Raw genomic sequence first — 20,620 nt, 5'->3', positions numbered from 1 at the left:
TATTTAGGCCTCCACGTTTATCTTTCAGGCTTAAGTAGAGAGATCCTTCATGTTATATTGCATTACTATTTCCAAATCCTTTGGAGACATTAAAAGAAACAAAGACGATTTCTAATAACTACAGCCCTTCAGTTTCTCAAAGAGCCCAGGGGTTGAGAGGTTAGAGTGGAGTTTCCTGAGTCTTGTCGAGCAATATGTAGTTGAGGCAAAGGTCATGCTCCCGGTGTTTTGTTTTAAATAATATTGACCCATTAATTCTAAACCTGCTTGTTCCTGAAATTATACAGGATTATAGTTTGCAAACTGCAGGACAATGAAGCAAATCAAGATGAATTACAGCCCTGGCCCTCCCTCCCATCCTCTGACATCTAAACAGGGAATGAGTCTGGTGTGAGTGTTTAAATGAACTTTAAGCACCCGATCCTCCTTTATCAGCGATTTTCAGCTTTAAAAAAATGTGAAATTTGATTTCATAACAAATAGAAGCACATACCACTTAGTCCCAGAGAATTCATCCTCATGGCGCTACGAGGGTCGTTGTGGAGGTGGGGGGAGGGATGTGCTGAGATCTTTTGTTATGCTTGTCAACCCCTCGCACAACCAGAGTGGGCGAGAACAAACACCACACTGGGGAACTTAGAGCAAAAAGTAACCTCCGATTTTCTGGAAGCGAGAATATCATTGTTTTCGCGCTTTAGTTGCTTTCATCTGAATGAAACTTTACCTAGAAGCTTTTGGAGCTCAGACACTGAGTCTTTGTTCTGCAAGAAACTGCTGCTGCCACTTAAAGAGATCGCAGATAATGTCCCCGATTTAAGATCAGTGCTCAACGCACATTAACTTTCTTTATTTTTAAAGCTCTGCCCCCGACTTGCGGAGGGATCACGCAGCAGTCGGGGGCAGATAAAAGCCCTTTGGACGAGGGTCACCTCCGTCCATGTTGTTCGCTTGAGAGCAGTGGAGAGCAAAACGGTCCCCACGGGCGGACTTTGGCGTCTGGAGCTGCAGGGCCCTGCGGTCCTGGCACCTTCGCCTCTCAGCCTGGTAGGGGGCGGGGAGGGGCAAAGCGGGGAGGGGAAGGAAGGAGCTAGAAGAGGGGATTTGGGGATAGGGGCTGGAAGCGCTAACGAGACCTGCCGGGAGGATTTGGTTCTCCTGCAGGTTGGTGAGTGATTTGAGAGCTCTGGGTAGAGGAGGTGTACCTCGGCCTAGTTTGGTTGCGGAACTAGAACAACGCGAGGAAATCAATCAATCTGCAGGAAACAAAAAATGGAAGTCGAGGTTTAGGAAGAGTTGTCACTTCCCCGACTGGAGTGGTGCAGGCTGGGGGCGGAGACTTGAGACCTAAGAGAGGCCATTTCTCTCACCTCAGCTCCTTTCCCTTGGACTTCTAAAAGGAATAATTTTACTCTCTCCTCTGTTCTCCCCCCAACTCTCATCCCCGCTAGCCCGCAGGCCGCCTGCCCCTTTCCTCACCTCCTTTTCCCATCCTGCGAGAGAAACCTAGCTCCCAGAGCCGGTGCAGTCACTCCCCTCGCCCCTCCCGCCCCTGCGCGGGTCCCCCTCCAGCAGTCGCTGCATCCACCACCTCGGTTCCACTCAATCGATTTTTGCTGCATGTCAACACTTATTACCGGTGAGTGTGAGGGTATTTTTTCTCCTTCTCTAGGTCTCTTAATGATTTCTGAGCTAGTTGTGTATTAAAGTGCTTAAAGAAACCTTTAACATAATCTATAGCGTGAGCACCAACCTCCCCCGCTTGAGTTCAAAAATGGCGAGCTCGAGGTTGGGCCCGGAGGCTTCCAGGCCTCACTGGCCTCAGCCCACTGCCGCCCCGCTCCTTGAGCGCTCAAAATTTCGCCAGGCCTAGGGCAGGAACCCCGCGCAGGCGATCCGCCGTCTGGGGGCTTTCTTCCCTCCACCCCCTTCCATCCCTCACCTGTTACTCTCAGGCACCTTTTTTTCTCTCGGTGTCTTTGGCCTATCCTTGGGTTTTGTTTTATTAAAAAAAAAAAAAAAAAGTAAGCCTCTTTAAAAATTTCCAAGGCCCCAAATTCTTCATTCCGCTAATACCGATTTCAGATTGGTGGAGACCTGGGAAAAGGTGTATACAGCCCATGATTGTCTCAACTTCCTCCCAATTCCTAAATCTGAGTTTTAGTGTTTACGACTTGGTTAGAAATTTAATTTTTAAAAATATGTCAGAGAGCCTGGGCCGAATAAGCAGTTTGATTAGAAGGCAAAATCCTCTTCGCCTCCTTGCCTGCTTTTTCTCTCATCCCCACCCCCTTTCTATTAGGCGCTGAAGGGGGGGGGCGGGGGGGTGTGGGGGGTTAGGAGTGTAACAAAAAAATGAATGGGAAAATATGAACAATGTCTTCAAAGTCCTAATATTCCTCGAAAGCCTTATAAATTAACCCTGTGAAGACTGAGCCCTTTTAAGGCGAGTCTATAAAAATCCAGCGTGATTCCGAAGGAGGACGACCCTTCCCCCAATCCCTGTCGCGAATGTGACCAAACAAAGGTCTGTCCTGCAATCCACATCCTAATCCACGGGCGCCTCCGCCATCGTCGCCGGGACTCCCCAGCCTCCGGCCGCCCATAATCGACGGAGCTACCCTGGGAGTCCTTGGCTCCGTGATTTAACTTTTTTAGAGAAGGAGAAAAAAGGAGGGGGTGTAATTAGATCAGAGGCCTTTATGAATATAGACTCCCTATTGATTGATTTATAAACCCCCTGACGAACTGCAGTTAATCTAAGCGCACCGGGAAGCAAGAAACGTGGCTGACTGAAGAAGTCTGGAAGTAAACGAGAGGAATTTCTGGTAGCAGATTTTCAGAAGGAATATTTTTTAAAAATAGCTTTTCTTCCCCAGCTTCCCAAACAATTGCATTAACTGAACTTGAGGGAATGGTAATTCGAGTTTTTTTTAAAGAGGGTTAAGTGGAAACACCATTGTAAACATGTAACTGATTTATCTTTTCAGGTTCTAGCAGATGAGCCCAGGGAAATTTTACTCTAATCTTAAAAATGTATCACTCTTGGCCCCTCCCACCCTTCCCTGCCCCCTCCCCAAAGGGAGGACTTCCCATTGTTGACTGTCTATCCGAAAAGATAGAAAACAGAATTTACTGTGTTTGGGATGCATAACTTCATTCACTTCTGTGCTGAGTATTTTATGCATTTCTAAAAAGTAAATGTTGATTTTAGATTTTGTTTGAAGATTAGAGAAATCCTGCAAGAAATGGAATACCCCATTGAAGATATATTTAACTCTACTTAATTACCTTTAAAAATCATTTCTACTCCTTTTGTAACAATACATTGCTAACAGTTCAGTAGTAGCTGTGGAAAACAGGAGCTATTTGAAGCTTAAGTTACTCTGCAGAAGAATGGCTATAAGAGCCATCCAAATTCCTTACAATTAAAAACATTTAAAAACACGTAATGACTACATGGTCAAAGTGTTTACTTTTGGGTGGTAGTGGGGGTGCTTTTTAAATTTCCTTCCTTCAGAAGGACTAAGAGAAGTGCAGACACGCTGGCCTCTCCCTGGGCAGGGTGGGTGTCTGCACCCTGGGACTTTGACGAATCTTTCCAGACCTAGTTCTTCTAGTCTTCAGGCAAAAAATGTTTAAGGTGTTTGCCCTCCCTCGTGCTCTCTCTTTTTCTCCTCCATTCTCTCCCTCTCCTATTTTCTTTGTTCACAGCCAAGGTTTTGTCTTGTTTTGTTTTTCCTCCATTCATGCAACTGAGGAAATGGCCCGCTGATGCTGGGACCTGATGTACCCACACTAAGGCCTGGGGGTGGATTTCTCACAGCCAGACTCCCTCTGCCAATGCTTTCTCTCTCGAGAAACAGCAAAGCCTCTCTGCCTCCGCTGACAGTTTGCAGCAGTGCGGGACAACCTAGCACACAGTCCTGGGCAGGAACTTTTATCCTCGTCGCTCTGGAAAGATGAGACCTAGAACCATCCCTGCTGTCCCCCAGAAAGCGGTGGGCAGCTTATTGAATGTGACCTGGGACTCAGACCAGTGGCAGCCCAATTCTTGGGCGAGTTTCCCCGCTCTGCGTGTGTCAACAGCCCTCGAAACTGCTTCTGCTTCTCTGGGCACGTATCACAGGGAGTGTGTGTGGGGAGCCGCTTGCTGCACCCAATAGAACTTCGTGGCATCTTTCTATGTCCTCCTGGATCGACTGCAGGGCCTTCTCGGCGTTGCTTCAGAGGGTGCCCACATTTGGTTGCCCACTCGTCTCCCGGACAGCTTCACCCCGCTGTGTGCGGGCTCAGGGGATGGATGGGGGTGGGGGATTGAAGGGAGAGAGAGGACAAAGGCGGAGACCCTGCAAGCCATTCCCAGCGCTAAGAAATGGGCTTTGCCTCTCAGAACCTGAGGTTGCAGACTACGGATCACTTTGTTAGAAAATAAAATAATATCAAGCGAAGTAGAGTAAAATAGAACCCTTCTTCTGTGGGTGCTGGGCCTCGGGCGATGTTCATTCACAAGACACTCCTGACTTCAGCTTCTCCAGCTACCTCTTGAAATCCGTGACATCGAGGGAGACGTTCTTATCTGATGAGGCGGTGTCTTGTTTATCTGTTTCTTTGAACAAGAGAGAAAAAAAAGAAGAAGAAGAATCTCTTGCGAATGCTAGGCTGCAGCTCTGAGCTACAGCTTCCCGGCGCGAAGCTCCCCGTCCCGGATCCTCCTTCCTCTGGGTGGCCGGGCCATCTTGTCATCCGCCATGCGCCAGGGTATGGATATTTGGACAGGTGACCAGGACCTTTTGGACCCATGAATTCCATGGAGACCACGCAGTCCATCCCTTAGAACGACCCGAGGTACAGCCGCTCCACCTGAACGTGACCCCAGGGGCGGCTTTTCCTAGCACCTCACTGCCCGTCTAAACAGGGTTTCAGTTACAACCTGGTCCTACCGCTTTCCATTTACTAAAACAGCTGCTTTATCTTAACGTTCATTTTTTGGCCAATGACATGCGGGAAGGGCAGTGGTGGTAAGAGTAACTGCCTGTCTCCCTTTACCCTGACGGTATTTTCAGAGGCACTAGGAGAAGCTGGAACCCGGAGGGCCACCTACGCACCTCCAGGGTCGCCCTCTTGGCCCGGCACTCGAAGTTTGCGCGTCCCTCCGGCCAACAAAACCGGAATATAATCTGCAGCTGCCTCCGCATCCCCACTTCCCGCCGCATCCCTAGCCCGAAGCCTCAGGCAGGGCATAGCAGCCCACACGCTCTAACTGCACCGACCGCCCGCAGGGTCCAGCTGGGGCTAAGCGGGGGCCCTGGCGCCTGCGCTCGGGACGACCCCGCACGCGCCGCAGCTCCCGGCCTGGCGGCCCGCCTCGTGGGCGGTCTGGACTCAACCCTGGCCCTGCCTTGCCGCTGCGCCTCCAAAGATCGCGCGCCAGGCTGGCCCACAGATGTGACAGCTTCTTTGCTCTCTTCTAGTCCACCCAGGGAGTCCAGGGTGGGAGGATCCCCCTGCCACATCCCTTCTCACCCTTTCTCGGGCCTTGAGCAGCCGTATACCTTGAACGGGTCATGCCTGCCTGCCTCCTTGGAGCTGCCTCTCGAAGCCCGGGGGTTGAACATTAACCAGCTGCGGCTATAGACTGGGGTAAAACGTTACGTATAAAAATGAATCATCTATCCGGTCCTGGGAGAGAGGACCTATAGAGAGCTCTGCACCTCGAGCAGCCCCAGCCGTGTCCCTGGCCCAAAGTACCGACTCTTCTGGAGGCCACTTATCAAGGACCAATCCGCCGCAGGAAGCGGAGGACAAATGAGGGGCTGGAGGCGGGGGTGGCTGAGTCAACCGTTCTCCTTGAGGAGTTTGAGGTTCAGGGCTTCTAACACAAGAGCATTTCCTTTTCTTTCACACTTGAGAAAGTGTGAACAGCTTTTCATCTCTTATAAAGGTTCGTGGGGGAAAGCTGGAGTCTAGGAGGAGCGTCTGTCCACAGGGCCGAGAACTGTCCTGCTGCTGCCATCCCTGGCGCCCGGGGTGGGATCCCGGGAGGCCGGGCTCAGTGGGTGGGGAGTGGCAGCAAGAGCCCTCGGACCTGAGACCTCGCAGAAGTCCTGGCTTGAGGTCGCGCTGAAATCCTAGGCTCCCATCGGATCCCACCCACAACTGATCTGGATCCTGCCTCGTTCCAACTCTGACCTATTTGTTTTTTGTTTAATCGTAAGTAATGGAAAGTAAAATGATACGTCTGCACTGACTTATGTGCTAGGCTCACGTGCCCAGTCAAAATATACAGAATTTACCAAAAGATAACAGAGCTGAAGGAAGAATTCAAGACAGTGCACATCCTAAGTTCCTGTGCCCTCACCTGGAAACGTTACTGACTCAGGCACTCAGCAAATTCCTGAATAGGAAGATGATTCTGTTTCTGTATCTCTGTCTCTCTCCCTCTGCCTAACTTCTGTTCCCTACACAACCCCCCCGCCCCCACCAACGTTGAAGAAAAATCTGAGATAAGGTGGGTGCAAGCAAAAGGGAGATGTGATGTTATTAGGTCTTTCAGGAATTGCCAATCAACCTACAGAGCAATTCCTGTACCTCTTAAGACGATTGTTTTTTTCTTATACAAAATAGTTTTATTTAAATGCATGCCTGACTTATTATAACCTCTTAGTAAATATATATATGTATGTGTGTGTATGTGTGTATATATATATTCGAACAGATGGCATGCTCAGCCTCAACCTGGACCCTACCTCTGACTTGTTTATTGAAACAGAAGTTTTGCTGAGAGCATTCACTCAAATCTCTGTGCTTAGGGGTGTGAGAAAGTGGCTGTGGTGGTGTACATGTCTGCTGAGAACTCTGCATCGTTGCACTACTCTCAAGGTCACATCCTAGCTTCTTCAAAGGCCACTGCTCCTGCTTCAGTGTGTTCACAGCCTGTGTAGTGATCCTGAGAATTTCTGGCAGGGGTTGGAGGGTGGCAGCAGAGACATGCAGTAAACAAGGCTTTCCAGAGTCTCAGCAGGCATCAACAATGTGACAAGTGCTGTGTATGTGTACTAATTGGACATCACCAATCAGTTCATTCTCAGTGAAAATGGCTTTCTGTTTAAGATGTGGTTACAGAGTGTTCATCACTTCTTGTAGTGTCACTGATCTAACTTCAGTGCACGCAATGCTCTATGTCATTCCTATAGAGAAATACAGCTCAACTTCGTCAGCACCCAACTTGATGTTGTCCCACTCTCCCAGGAAAAATAGAATTGACTCAAATGTTCCACTAAGTTAGCTCTAGAGAGACAATGAATGCATCGAAGCAAATAAATACAAAGAACTATGAATCACATGCTCAGTTGCTTTTCAGTGACTTAGAGATAGAGAAACGTAGGTGGAGAAAGGGCAATTTACTTTTAGGGGTTTGAGTAGTTGGGGAAAGGAGTATTCTAAAGGGTATTGCAGTGTTCACTCAAACCCTCTTCTCCCCCACCAAATTACCATGTTATCTGACACCCTCGATCTATTTGTGTCCTGGGTAACAGACAGTTTGACCAAGAGGTCACAGACTAGAGGGCTTGGGTGACTGGAAACAAGTTTGACAAGAAAGGAATCTGGGTGGGGTGCCACCATGGAGGTGGAGAGAGGATGAGACCACAGTGGCTGGAGCAGCCTGGCAACACAAAGTCTCTGCTGGACCCTGCATTTACACAAAATGCCTTGTCAGAGAATCAACACAGCTTCATGGATGAGAGAAATGTAAGTCTCTCTCTCCATTCCTTTTCTTTACCTTCCCTTTATTTTCTACCTTCTTCATTTCCTTCTTTATTATTGCCCTTCTTCTACAACAGGCGACTCCCCAGAATTTTGGCTGCTCCTGGATTATGCCCGGCTTATCTTCTCTTTTGAATTAAGGCTTCAGATTGTTTGTAGTGTTCACTTTTCCAGATATGATACATTATTTTATTCAGTCAAGAGTCTACCTGTAAACCATTTGTACTTATGAATATGGAGTGCTTCTATGAATAATAAAAGTTTCAGGTAGAATAAGTAAAGCATGCAATATTGTATAGCTTGTCTTTTCAGAGCACAAAAAGAACTGTGCACACTCTTTAATAAAGCGCCACTGCATGCTGGAGAGGCTGGGAGAGTGAGTGAGCAGGCTTCTTTCACCCAGGCAATATGACCGTTGGCATTATGGCCACCAAAGTGAGAAATCTCCAGTTTGCCATTCTCACCTTGAAAGCTCCTCCTTCCCTGAAACTACCATCTGTGGACTCACACACATTGTCAAATTCGTATGTTCCAAGAAAACACTGAAAAGTTTGTAAAGTTTATGTACTAAACTTTACACATCTTTTCACACAAATGCATCTGTTTTTCTTGTGCTAATACTCTTTTTATTGGCTCAGCAGTATTTTATTGTGATGTATCTTCCTTGTACAATTGAGAAACACCTTCATTGTCATCCTGCTACTCATTAGATTAGAACTTGGTTGAAACATATCTTTAACTTCACAGAAGGGCTGCCACATTTCACCCTTCTTTGGCTCCTTTTCCTTTCTAACTTCTTTTTTTTTTTTTTTTTTTTTTTTTTTTTTTTTTTTTTTTTGAGACGGAGTCTCGCTCTGCCGCCCAGGCTGGAGTGCAGTGGCCAGATCTCAGCTCACTGCAAGCTCCGCCTCCCGGGTTTACGCCATTCTCCTGCCTCAGCCTCCCGAGTAGCTGGGACTACAGGCGCCCACCACCGTGCCCGGCTAATTTTTTGTATTTTTAGTAGAGACGGGGTTTCACCGTGGTCTCAATCTCCTGACCTTGTGATCCACCCGCCTCGGCCTCCCAAAGTGCTGGGATTACAGGCTTGAGCCACCGCACCCGGCCTTCCTTTCTAACTTCTTCCAAAATCTCACTTAGAGGTTAATTCTAAATCTCATGATTCTCTCCCTTTTTACTTTTTCACTTTATTTCTGGGCAATTATTGTTCCCATACTCCCAAACTAACTTTCATCCATATTACTCCTTTGGCAATTACCTTATGGGGTGTTTTATTATGAATTAAGATTTTGAGGGTCTTTTTTTTTTTTTTTTTTTTGGCTTCTTTTGGTGGCCTGGCACAATACCTTGTAACAGAGTAGATGTTCAGTAAATGCCTATTGATCAAATGTTACAATTAAAATCTTTGTTCACAAAAACAAGAGTTCAAAGACATTAAAATCTATTGAATTGGCATAAATTAAATCTCAGATTAATTCTAATTAATTTCTAATCCTTTTCCCAACAAACTAGAAGTGTAAAAGAATTCTATAGCAGAAATTCCATCATAATGTTTTTCAACACTGCTAGCATCTTCCCTACATGAGAGCAGTTTCAGGATGGTGAGTCACGATCAGGGTTCCTAAGATACTGAACAAATTTTAGTATTTCCTAATACATTATTAAAATAAAGACGTTTTGAAAAATCTAGTTTCAGGAATATGTGTGGTAAGGGAAGTATAAAAGGTGGGAGACACATAGATAACAGAAGTTTCCAGCTCGCAATTGTCTAGAGTCATTTTACTGGTTAAGGGATTATGATGTCCAATTCTTCCTTACTTTGTGCTTTTTTAAATTTCACTGCTCACAATTTGTAGTAAAATATAGTGTATCAAAATATATTATGGACAAAGTTTTTTTTATTCTTAGAGATATAAAAACCTAAGAAATTAAAAATATTGATCCAAAAACAACAAAAAAAATTTAACCCAGGCCGGGCGTGGTGACTCAGGCCTGTAATCCCAGCACTTTGGGAGGCTGAGGCAGGTGGATCACCTGAGGTCAGGGGTTCGAGACCGGCCTGGCCAACATGGCAAAACCCTGTCTCTATTAAAAATACAGAAAATTAGCCAGGAGTGGTGGGGGACACCTGTAATTCCAGCTACTTGGGAGGCTGAGGCAGGAGAATTGCTTGAACCCGGGAGATGGAGGTTGCAGTGAGCTGAGATCTCACCATTGCACTCCAGCCTGGACAACAGAGAAAGACTCTGTCTGAAAAAAAAGAAAGAAAGAAAAAGAAAGACTTAACCCAATCAGACTTCGATTAGGGTCACAGACCAAACAAGTTATAGTTATTTTTATTTCTACTCATTTTTGTCCAGTAGGCCTCACACAGTTTTGATGAACTTATGGGTGGTAGAATATTCCTTAGAACACTAACCATATCCACTTCTACTTTCCAGCTGTTACCTAAACAACAAACTAGACACACTTCACTGCAAACAGTGGGAAGAATGGTATTACCTTTGATGAAACATCCATGGAGCATTTGGTAACTCTTAATATATACCAAAAAAAAAAAAAGTTTCACCTCGTTGTGCTAAATAAGTAAATAATGCATATATAAACAAACAAATAAATAAAATGATAGGGACTGGAATGGAAGAGAAATTTTAATGAATTTTAATGCAGTGGGTTTTGCAATGCCTGCAGAACTTTCAAAGACCCCAGTGTCTAGTGGAAAACCACTAGTTCGGGTCGGCATTGCAGGGAGAGGTAGATGGCTGGAGATTCCAGAAACCTAGGGGGAAGATGACTGGAAACTCACAAAAAGGTAACAGATTTGACACATTTTCTTTGATTGTCTCAATTACTATAATTTAAAAAATTATCTATACTCTCATAAAGCAATGGGTCAATATTATTTTCACAGTACTCTTAACACGTTTTACCTTTATTTTATTCATAACCATTTCTAAGTATAACAATATACAGTGATGCAGAAGATAGTTTGGTGAGTACTTTCTATGAGCCAGGAATTGTGCCAGTGCCTTTTATATATTAATATTATCTCAATCAGTTCTCACAAGAATACTATAAAGTAGATAATATTATTTCCTTATTTGACAGATAAGAAAACTGATTCTCAGACGTAACTTGCCTCAGGCTGCCTGGGTAATGAATGTCAGAGTCAGAACTAGAATAGGACTCAAGTTAGGCACAATATGACAGGACCAAAGAATTGCTAGTCTTCTGTATCACTTTCTGCTGATGTGATTAGAAAATATGACTCATAAATTAAAAGTGCTATGAAAATAATATTTCCTAGTTATCTTATGAGATGAGTAGTAAAAGAAAAAGATAAAGATTATAGTAACCGAGCCAATCAAAGGTAAAGATGTTTTACTCTTTCACATGTGTTTCAGTGCACATTTCCCACACTAAAGCAATGGACAACTTGTCAAGGCAGTTTGATGTGACATTTTAGACATGATAGGAAAAGCAGCCAACTTGCTGATATTAAGAAAAGGATATATATATATATATATACACACACACACACATATACACATACCTTCTTTATATATATACATATAATTACAAAAATATACACATATACATATGTATGGTCGTGTATATATACATATATATACACACATACACACATATCAGTTGGCATAAGATCAAGTGATTTTTTTCCTTGGCCTTGTACATTATGACCTGTTCACTCCTTTTTTGCTTCTCTTCACCCCTATTGACCCTTTTTAAGGTGAACTCCAGATCTCAGCTTAGACGTCCCTACTTTGGGAAAGGCCTCCCTGACACTCTGGCGTTAGGTTAGGTCAACATGCCCCTCCTGTGTGTTTCCATAACCATATCAAAGCACCTAACACACTTTTATTAACTTAACACGTTTGAAGATTAGAGATCAGTAATTTCGTAGCATCTCACAGCTTGCCCTTTGAGCTATTTTTGCATGATTAGACTCAGATTATATATTTTTATGATATTCAGGATATCATACTGCTGCCATGTTCTTCCTGCATCATATCAGGAGGCACACATAGTGATTTTTCAATACTTGATTATGTTAATTCATTACTTTACTTAAGGTGGTGTCTGCTTCATTACTTTAATATTTAAAAGTTATTTGATAGCTTCTCTATTAACATTATGCTTTTTCCATTGTAATTAGTATTTCATGAGCAGCTTTATGGTGAGAAATTCAAACCTCCTGCCAACAGCCATGTGAATGAGCTTGGAAGCAGATTCTCCAGCTCTTCAAATAATGGCAGCCCCAGAAAACAATGTACATGCAACCTCCTGAGAGTCCCTGAGCTAGAACTACCCAGCTAAACTGCTGTGAGATTCTTCAACCTCAAAACTGGGATGAGATAACAAATATTTATCATTTTAAGATGCTACATTTTGGGGTAATCTGTTGCTTTGTAATAAATACACCACCTACATTCTATATTCCCAAATTTTTCATCACTTTTCATCTATTATGGTCTCTCTCCTCCTCTGCACTTGGGGTTTTATTTTTCTTTTCCGCTGCCACTTTAATAGCACTCTGGGCAAAACAGAGAGAAACAAACGTAATCAATTCACCAAATTTTACTTGAAGTCCAAGGAAGTAAATATTAAGTGCAGATTTGGAGGAGGGAAGGGACAGGACTTAGTGATGCTGTGTAAGAAAAGCATTTGTGCCAGAAGAAAGATGAGATAAGCACTAGAAGGCAAAGAAAAACATTTTATGTAAAATAGAAAGCAGTTGAAAACGATACCTTTATTTCACATTTAGTAAATATAATTCTGGTTTTTAAAAATATAATCTTATAAATACTTATTTTATCTCCCCAGCACGTCCCCCTTTCTGGAAACAGAACTGTCCTTTTGCGGGGGATCCTGTTCTTCTCTTTACTTGTGCTACATTGTTCTAATGGATGCTGCCAATTCTAGAACTGATCTCTGTATTCACAAGAGTAGGCGCGTGAGCTTGGCTGCCTTTTGTGTCCTTCCACAGGAATCTTCAAATGATAATTTCAAAAAGAGAAGCAGTGCTTTTCAACATGAAGAGATGAGTTGTCAAAAGTCCAGGTTCTCCAGGGCAGAAGATTTTAGTCCCAAAAGAACAGACTCAGAGAGAAGCGTGGATCAGAGTTGGAGAGAGAGAGTCCTGCTCTCTCTCCTGTCCTTCACTATGATTCTGGAGGTCCAGTTAAATGTTCTTCCTGAGATTTTGCTACTCTGGTCATCATATTTCCTGTTTTGCCTAAGGTGGTTCAAATTGGGTTTCTGTCACTTGGAAAAGGTTTCCTGATTCAATAGACTGGTGTTCCCTCCCTCCCCCATAAATAGTCTCTCCCCTAGAGAGCAAAAAAAGTGCCTCTGAAGCCAGGATTTGAGATAGTCTTTTGGGATCCTCAGATGCTCATGTGTAAGCAGAAAAATTTCATCTTCTAGTGGTCCTCTACTAACACTGCCTGGGAATTATTGAGGGGGTGAGGAAGGAGAGTTGTGTACACACACCCACACCTGTTAAGCTTTTTTGCCAACACAGTAATATTTATTGAAGGTCTATTATGTTTCAGGCACTTTCATAAACAGCTACTCTACATTAGTCCAAGACACTAGATTTTCACACTGTTCCTAATTATAGATGAGATGATATCTTTAAAATAAAATATGTTAAATATTAGTCTTTACAAAATGTAAACGTTATGAGTAAAGATTAGGTGCACCTTTCCACACCTTCTCCAGGTTTAACCTACCACTATTTGGATGTCTCTTTTGTTTTTATAAGTTTATCCCCCAAAAATGCAATAGAATTTCAAATGTAAATGCCATTTTAGCATTACTAATTGAATGACTTGTTTCTAAAGATGTTTTTGAGAAAGATGATTAAAAATAAACAAAAAAATTTGAATCAAACTATAACTAATTAGCGTGACTTGCCTTGAAATTCTAGCTTTATTCATATAAGTTTGTGTCCCCAAAAGAAGCAGACTCAAAACAAGTCATCCCAAATCTATGTAAACAGATTTAGGTTAGGGAGAGTGGTGATGTTAAGGGCATTAATTCCAGTTTTGGTTATTACTTTGAAACTTGGACAAACAGTGTTTGTCCAGTAATTTCTCATGTATTCTTTTCCCCTCAGTCCTCCTGGGGGAAATGGTTACAATAGCCCAGAGCACTCCTCTGAAGAGATACCCACACTGGCAAAGGTACCAACTTTTCACTTTCACAGTGGGTGGTCTGGCACAAAAATTCCCCACTGGCTGAGAATCTGAAGCCTGCCCAGGCCTCCCGTAAGCTTCAGTATTTAAACATTTTTATGTGTAATTTAAGATGTGAACTATTAGAACTAACAATAGGTAATTGGCTTTCTCCAATTTTCCCATTAGAAAATATTAAGAAATTCCCAGCATATTCTGTTGTTAAGATGATGACACAGACTGTGTCAAAAATTAAATTTCTTCTCACTCACTTTAAAAAATGCAGCATCTTATTTCCATACTCTACCCTGCCATTTCTATCCTCTCTGTTGTATCTAAGATTTTTCTTGTTAAATACACGTGAATATTTAAGATGTATCAAAATTAATAATATGTTTTTGTTTTCTAAATTGTTTAATAAAAAGTTGGTGAGCACTATTACAAGACTCTGTTCTAGGCATAATAGAGGATAAGAAAATCATAATTATTCATTAAGATAAGTGTTTTGGCAAAGTGCAGTGGCTCATGCCTGTAATTCCAGCACTTGGAGAGGATCGCTGAGGCAGGAGGATTGCTTGAGCCCAGGAGTTCAAGACCAACCTGGGCAACATGGCAAAACCGAATCTCTACAAAAATTAGCCAGACATGGTGTTGCACGCCTTACTCTGGAGGCTGAGGTGGGAGGATCACCTGAGCCTGGGATGTCAAGGCTGCAGTGAGCTGTGATCACACCATTGCACTCCAGCCTAGGTGACAGAGCAAAACCTTGTCTTAAAAAAAAAAAAAAAAGTATTTTGTACCTAATTTATATCTCATTTAATTCTGACAACAAATCTGTGAAATAGGCATTGTTATTCCCATTTTACCAATGAGGAACTTGAGGTACCAAGAGATTAATAATTAATTTGTCCAAGATCATTCAGTTAAGAATTAGTAAAATTGAATTTAAATCTAGGATCATTTGACCTCTAAAGGTTTTTCTCTTAACCACACTATACTGTGCTCCTACCCAGCACCCCCAAACCAATGTATAATACTTAGCCAACTCATTTCATGATTCCAACTCATGAAGAACCACTTTTAAGTAAGGCAAATGTGTTAACCACTTTGCGTAAAATGGTAACCAATGCTCTCAGGAAGCTTAAAATACACAAGAAGAGATAAATCATGTAGGCAAATAACTGAAATTTATGTTAGAATTCAGTGAATACCTTAGGAGTTGTACAAAGTATGATGGGCTTTCAGAAATGATTGAGAATACTTCTAGCTGGGATGATCAAGGCATCATGTTTGAGATTTCTTTTGATTTTGACTTTGAAAGATGGGCAGGGTTTTATTTATTTATTTGTTTGTTTGTTTGTTTGTTTGTTTTTGAGACAGAGTCTCACTCTGTCCCACCACCACGCCCAGCTAATTTTTATATTTTTAGTAGAGACGGGGTTTCACCATGTTAGCCAAGATGGTCGCGATCTCCTGACCTCGTGATCTGCCCGCCTCAGCCTCCCAAAGTGCTGGGATTACAGGATTACAGGCGTGAGCCACCATGCCCGGCTGGGCAGGGTTTTAATTAAAGCATCAGAAAATTATTTCAGGCAGAGTAAAAAGCATAGTAAAGACTTGATGGGAGACCTGGCACAGTGGTTCACTCCTATAATCCTAGCACTTTGGGAGGCTGAGGTGGAAAGATCACTTGAGCCCAGGAGTTTGAGACCAGCCTGGGCAACATGGCAAAACTCCATCTCTACAAAAAATACAAAAATTAGCTGGGTGTGTTGGCATTCCTGTAATCCCAGCTACTCTGGAGGCTGAGGTGAGAGGATCACTTGAGCCTGGGAGGTGGAGATTGCAGTGAGCCGAGATCACACCAGTGCACTCCAGTCTGGGCAACAGAGTGAGACCCTATCTCAAACAAAAAAAAAAGAAAAGAAAAAAAAAATCAACACTTGATGGTAGATGTGGGATGAGTTTGGTGAACCAAGAATAATCCAGTGTGAAGTAACAGTAGAAGATAAGTCTGGAACACTAAACTGTGACTAGAACGTGGCAGACATAGAAAACTAAGCTAAGAAGTTTAGAGTTTATTGTATAGGCAGTGAGGATATGGGATTGCCATTGGAGTTTCTGACCAGTGAATAAACGGAAAGATGCTGTGCTTTAGTGAGTTAATGGGGCAATAATATGTGGCCAGATGAACTGCAACAAGAACTAAACTAAAGGGTTTAAACTGGGATTATGGTAGAGAAAAAAAGAAGACAAAGCTGAGGAAGACCACCAAAATAATGGATGACAGGGTTTAGAGAAAGAACAAGTAACTTCAAGTTTTTGAACTTATGTGACTGAATGAGAAAGTTATTAACAAAACTCAGAAATGCTATTTATTTCCAGAGGAGTTTCTTAAGTTGGATGAACAAGAAAGGGAATCACTCATGGCAAGGCAGCTAAAAAGAAATAAAGTTTTAGAATCCCAGCATCAGGAAGTCCAGATGTTTGGTAAAGAATGAAACAATCAACATGTTCATCTAAGACTGACCTTACTGAGAGATCAAGAAATGACAATTATTATGGTTTGCAAGGCAGTCAGAAGCTTGCCTCAAACTTTTCATTTATTTGTCAGTTTTATTAGGAAATCTACACCATTAGATAGTCTACTATAGATTAAGGCATTGACAACAAATGCTCCCTAAATTTTCTTAGAATGACCAACTTTTTCCTTATCAGAAATAGTCAAAGTTTGATTGTATAGTTGAAGATTTAAAAATACTCAGTTTGGAACACTGGGGGCATTTTTATGGTGCCAAGGGAAGGTTCCTTGGGGAAAGAGGAATTGGATACTGACATAGTTTTGAGGTGTCCCCACCCAGATCTCATCTTGAATTCCAACATATTATGGGAGGGACCCAGTAGGAAGTAACTGAATCATGGGGGCAATTCTTTCCCATGCTGTTCTCATGATAGTGAATAAGTCTCATGAGATCTGATAGTTTTAAAAAGAGGAGTTTCCCTGCACAAACTCTTTCTCTCTTTGCCTGCTGCTATACATGTAAGACGTGACTTGTTCCTCCTTGCCTTCTGCCTTGATTGTGAGGCCTCCCCAGCAATGTGGAATGGTAAGTCCACTAAACCTCTTTCTTTTGTAAATTACCCAGTGTTGGGTATGTCTGTATAAGCAGCGTGAAAACTGACTAATACAGATACCAAGAGACTTGAGGGCATAATCTGCCAATAATTTATTAACAAGTTCATCAATTAAGAAATATTTGCTAATGATCTAATGGAAATAAGGCACCTTGCTAAATCCAAGGGGAGAAAACAACCATATCATCTCTATTCTTGATGACTTTATCCTACCTCATAATTTTGCCAGAAGCTAGTATTTTGTGTACAACTCTAGCAATTCGATTATAAGTTTCAGTTTTCCAAATTAGAAAATTTAGAACTTATAATCTTTAGTACTCAGTTCTTAAGGTTTTTGTCAGTGTAATTAATCTAGTCGTTAAAAAAATATATTAGAGTTCCTGGTGAACCTGGAGTTGCCCACTGCTTAGTATACTATATTATCATAGTGCATGGGGGAACTAGACTCCTATTTATATCTAACAAAAAAGTGAATTTAGTGTGTGTGTCATTTCTATAATGGTGCAGGTAAAGATATATGTACTTATTTTATGAATTTTGTAAGTGTATATAGGCCTGGAGACACAAGTGTTTAGCAACATTTTTATTAATAAGTTGGATTTCAAAAATTTTATAACTTAGAATGCTTAATAATTCAAAGCTCAAGAGTATTGTTGATATGACAAAAGTGAAATTCAAAAAAATCTGAAGAGGTTGAAATACAGAATTGAAACTATAACTAAAACTTAATGATAGATTGGGGTACAATTTAGGTTTAAAAAAATCAATTAATACCAAAAGGAATGAAGCATCTCAAAATTAAATTATCAGGAACTTCAGTGAATATGATAGCCAGCCTCCACAATGGCCTCAATGATTCCAGGCTCCTATAATTCACATTCCCCTGCAATGTCATGCCCCACCCCCTCTCCAATGAATGAAGTTTCTCTATGTAGCTAATAGAATATTGTGGAAATAACGATGTGTGGCATTCAAGGATAGCACGTAAAATATACAGCAACTTTTGCCTTGCTTTCCTTTTGATCACTTTCTCTGGAGGAGGTAGCTGCCATGTCATGAGGACACACAGACAGCCCTAAGAAGATGTCCATGTGATAAGCAACTGAGGCTGCCTGTCAACAGCCAGCATGAACTTAACAGCCATGTGAGGGAGCGTCTTGGAAGCAGAATTTATAGCCATGGTCAAATTTTTAGATGCTGCAATTTCAGCCAGTATCTTGAATCCAACCTCATTAGATATCCTGAACCATTTAGCTAAGTAGCTGTCAAATTCAGGAATGAGATAATAAATGGTTATTGTTGTTTTGAGTCATCAAGTTTTGTGGTTATTTCCTACACATGAATAGACAACTAATATATTTGGAAGTGAGTTGCTGCCGTTTTAACACATCTTAAATATATAGGAAAGGCACTGGAATTAGGCAATGGCAGAAACTGAAAGATGTTGAAGAGAGTGTTAGTGACAGCTGAAGATGTCTTCAATAGACTATTATTAATAAGCCTGATGTCTTTGAGGAGGCTTCTACTGAGCAAAACATTATCAGAAACCGGAGGAAAGGGGATAGTTTTAATACAGTGGCAGAAAGTTAAGCAATACAGTTGCCTGCAATACTGTGGAACTGGAAATTGTATCTAATAAAATGGATGATCTAGGTAAAAAATTTCCAGTCAGAGTTTGGAAGGTGCCACTTGGTTTCTTCTTGTTGTTTATAGTAAAATATGAGAGAGAAGAAGATAAGCTAAAGGACAGATTGTCAAACCAAAAGGAGCTGAAACTTGCTGGCCTTGAAAATTGCTAGTCTCTCAAGATAGGAAACAATGCTAAAACAAAGAAATGGCTTCTGGACAAAGATCAAACTCAGACACTACCAGATGTCAGACAACTATGGTGTAAAAATGAAGCTGAGTCCCAGCACTTTGGGAGGCCGAGACGGGCGGATCACGAGGTCAGGAGATCGAGACCATCCTGGCTAACACTGTGAAACCCCGTCTCTACTAAAAATACAAAAAAAAAACTAGCCAGGCGAGGTGGCAGCGCCTGTAATCCCAGCTACTCGGGAGGCTGAGGCAGGAGAATGGCGTAAACCCGGGAGGCGGAGCTTGCAATGAGCTGAGATCTGGCCACTGCACTCCAGCCTGGGTGACAGAGCGAGACTCCGTCTCAAAAAAAAAAAAAAAAATGAAGCTGAGGATGTGGTTATAAAATCCTTTGCTAAGACCTTAGAAAGATCTAAGGTTGTACCTCAGAGAACCATTGAGTCACATTAGAGGTTCTAAGAAGCTTAAGAATAATCTCAGCACAGGCTCTAAGTAGAGCAGAGCTTATTTCAAACAGATTTGTGGGTGTGGCTTTTGTATAATGAAATTAACCCCAGTAAGATTCACAGGAGACTCACAAAGTTTTTAAGAGTATTTCACTGTTAGAAACATCAACAGGTTGGACTGAAGAGAACACACTAAATGAGGCTTTTGTACCTCCAAATTTCTACTGGCAGGAACCAGACTAGGAAAAATATACAGCTGCAAACCTAGGCTACCTTTTTCATGGAAAAATAATCTGGTTCAGAAGATAGAGCCAAAACTTCAAAGGTCTAAACCAAGAGTCATAGAGAATCATTCCCAGGAAGCAGTAGGAATGAATACTGTTCTATATTTGCCTAGCCAGATTTCAAAATTGCTATGGATCAGTGATTCTTATATGCCTTTTGTTTTCCACACTTTGAACAGGAGTGTCTATAGTGGTTATCTTATTTATGGCCCATCATCGTATGTTGGGTGTGTATGTGGGTAAAGAAGAGCATACTTTTTATCTCTTTAGTTCACAGATCTTCAGATCAAGGAATTCTACTCAAGGAGCTATACTCAAGGAACCACACTCAAAAAGCCTTATTCACATCTGGGTCTGTTTGGAACAGCAAGATTATAGCCTTTGAGATGATGCTGTAATGGAACGAGATTTTTGATGGCCTTGAGAATATGTAAGTATTCTTTGCATGTAGGATGGAGGTTAGTCATTGGGAGACAGAGGTTAGACTATAGTGCCAGCCTACAAGATGACCTCCAAATAATCCTTGCTTTCTGGTATTCACACTACTGTGTAGCCCCCTCCCATACTGAATAGAGCTGACCTGTGCACCAATAGTGTATTATGTTAATGACAATGTGTGATTTCAAAGGCTAGCACATAAAAGATATTGTGGCTCGGATCTCTTTGTTTCTCTCTCTCAGATCATTCTGGGAGAAGACAGCTGTCATATAATGTCATGAAGATACTCATGCAGTCCTATGGAGAAGTTCATTGGTGAGAAACTGAGCTAGAATAAACTTGACAGCCATGTGAGTGAGCCATCTTAGAAGCAGACCTTCAGCCTCAGACAGCTTTCAGGGGATTGTAGCCCCAGCTGAAATGTCAACCACAATCTCTTGAGAGACACTGAACCAGAATCACCCAGCCAAGCTGTTCCCAAATTCCTGAGCCACACAGACTGTGTGAAATAATAAATGTTTATTGTTGTTCTCAGCCA

At 42.1% G+C, this 20,620-nt stretch overlaps 1 long non-coding RNA gene across 1 annotated transcript; it reads left to right on the top strand.

Moving 5' to 3' along the window:
• The first annotated feature begins 1,368 nt into the window (after positions 1 to 1,368).
• On the top strand, positions 1,369 to 20,607 carry LOC117086411. Its single transcript, XR_004438329.1, has 3 exons — positions 1,369 to 1,636; positions 19,915 to 20,074; positions 20,325 to 20,607. It is a non-coding gene; the product is annotated as an uncharacterized LOC117086411 (long non-coding RNA).
• The last annotated feature ends 13 nt before the right edge of the window (positions 20,608 to 20,620 follow it).

The sequence above is a fragment of the Trachypithecus francoisi genome, unplaced genomic scaffold, assembly GCF_009764315.1.
Source record: "Trachypithecus francoisi isolate TF-2019V2 unplaced genomic scaffold, Tfra_2.0 Lachesis_group1, whole genome shotgun sequence".
NCBI lineage: Eukaryota > Metazoa > Chordata > Mammalia > Primates > Cercopithecidae > Trachypithecus > Trachypithecus francoisi.
Note: the sequence above shows the minus strand (reverse complement) of the source record. Positions and strands in the feature narration are given on the sequence as shown.